The sequence below is a fragment of the Propithecus coquereli genome, unplaced genomic scaffold (genome assembly GCF_000956105.1).
Source record: "Propithecus coquereli isolate 6110/MARCELLA unplaced genomic scaffold, Pcoq_1.0 Scaffold132, whole genome shotgun sequence".
NCBI lineage: Eukaryota > Metazoa > Chordata > Mammalia > Primates > Indriidae > Propithecus > Propithecus coquereli.
The window spans coordinates 2,702,653-2,704,805 of NW_012137414.1; the positions used below are offsets into that span (position 1 = coordinate 2,702,653).

Sequence of the window (2,153 nt, forward strand, 5' to 3'; positions counted from 1 at the left end):
TATTATATAGACACACAGACACTAACTTTCTACTTTCAAAAAAAGTAAAACGCAATAATGAGGTATAAGTCATTAATATAATTTATATGAAGAAATACTAGTATTAGCCTCAATAATCTCAATAATCCTAATGTTCATTTTACTTTATAAACCTCTTATTTCACAAGATTTTGTTTTGGGCTTTGAATGTAAGTTTGTTTTAAAATACAAATCAAATAATTCTTTCCACATCACTGTCAGAATTATTAAATTTCTTTCCAAAGAGTAAACACTTAAAGCGCAGTATCAAAGCTTATTATTTATTAAGCAGTCAAATTAAATAGGCCCTTTGAGGAATGATTAAACTAATTTTTTTTATTGTTTGTTTTTCCTTAGCCTGGAGAAGACTGAAGCATGACAGAAAAAGAAAGCCCTTTAGATATGTGAATAGAAAGGGTTTTGTTCCTGCCTGCTGTCTAGCTCTCTTGAAGAGAGGACAAAAGAAATGTGCATAAATTGAAGCTGAAGGAAGTGAAGTTAAATATTACAGAAGACTTTCTGGATGGAACACTTGTTAAACACTAGGATAGAGTATCGATTAATCAATGTCAGATGTCAGTCAGGGTTTGGGCAATCTTCCCCAGAGAGCAGCTCCTGATTAACCCGTGTCTCTCTTCCTCTCTCTCCTACCCTGGAGCCTCCCAGCACTGCTGTGTGTATGTGTCTTCATGCCACCGTTCCCTGTATATACTGTGTTTGTGCCTGTTCTCTCAGAGCCCATCAGTGCAAGAAACCCCTGAACCCAAATTACTATAATATCATGCTGCACAGTACGATGTCTTGCTACTTATGGGCACTCAGCACATGCTCTTGAGAGGGACTATTTCTCTAGATCTTTTTATAATAAATACCAATGGGAGACAGGCACTTTGATCGAAAGTGTCCATAACTAATCTTGTGTTTAATGGTTATGTGTGCAAATTTCAGTTCCTTTAGAAGAGAAGTTTAGCTACTTCACCCTTATACAACTGCTAATTGATGGTCTCACTGCCCATTGCCAAGAAAAACTATTTATCCCTTAAAATGCAGTACCCAGAATGACTGTAACTCTTTGCTAGTGGTAGAAATAGCTTTTGGATCAGGAATGGGAAACATCTAGTTTTAGGCACTGAATTCTGAAGAGGCCCTTCATTCACCCTTAAATGCCCAATTTGCACAATATTTTGGTATAGTAAATGGTTACATAGTTTCAAAATACTCTAAGAGAGAAAATAAAATATACTATTTCAAAAGAAAGTAGAGAAAAGAAGTAAAGCACACATCTTTAGCAAGGTAAAATGATTTAAGAAAAGAAAAAAAGTAACTGCATCTTTCCACTAATACATGTATGACTTATGTATATCATAAATTACCAAGCCAAATCCATACGTGATGCCTAAATTATACATTTAAAATTATATGTGTGTTATATATCTAAACTGATGAGTTAACTTGAAGCACTGTCACCACCATTCATTTTGTATATGGTTATCTAAGACAAAGCACTATTTCCTATTTTTTCACTGACTACCAGAGACTTTTCTTGTGATATTCAATGATATTGGTAATTACTGGTAACAGATGAAGTTTTCTGATTGGCTTCATTGCATCCATAGACTATATTATCAATGATAGTATAGTTACCGTTTGTATAGTGACTACTATTTACCTTCCCCAAACCCTGATTCAAATGGATTCTAGCTTTATAGATAAGAAAATGAGGCTGGGGTGGCTAGGGTAGTAGTAGTGGTGGTGATGATGATGTGAATAACTTGCTCATACTTCCACAGAAAGTAGGAGAGTTAATATTCAAGCACAGTTGGTCTGAATAGAAAGTACATGTTATTTCCACTAGTATAAACTACCACTTTGCATCTCACAAGAACTTATATTAACATAATATATTAACTAATAACACCTAAAGGACTTGTTCTAATTAATGCTATTTCTAAGCATAAAGAAATTTTACTTCACCATCTGAATCCATTTCACATTATCACATGTGCTGATAAAATGCAATACCTCTCTGATAATAAAGGAGAATCAGACCTGGCCTGCAAATTCATGGGTATTGTGGAGTATGCATAGAGATTCCAGGTAAACCCTGTAGCCAAGCTATGTGAGATGAGGCAAAA

General features: G+C 34.6%; 1 protein-coding gene across 1 annotated transcript in view; it reads right to left on the reverse strand.

Moving 5' to 3' along the window:
• Positions 1–2,153, reverse strand: part of DMD (dystrophin) — a 2,517,447-nt gene that overhangs the window by 744,782 nt on the left and 1,770,512 nt on the right. The window lies entirely within an intron of this gene.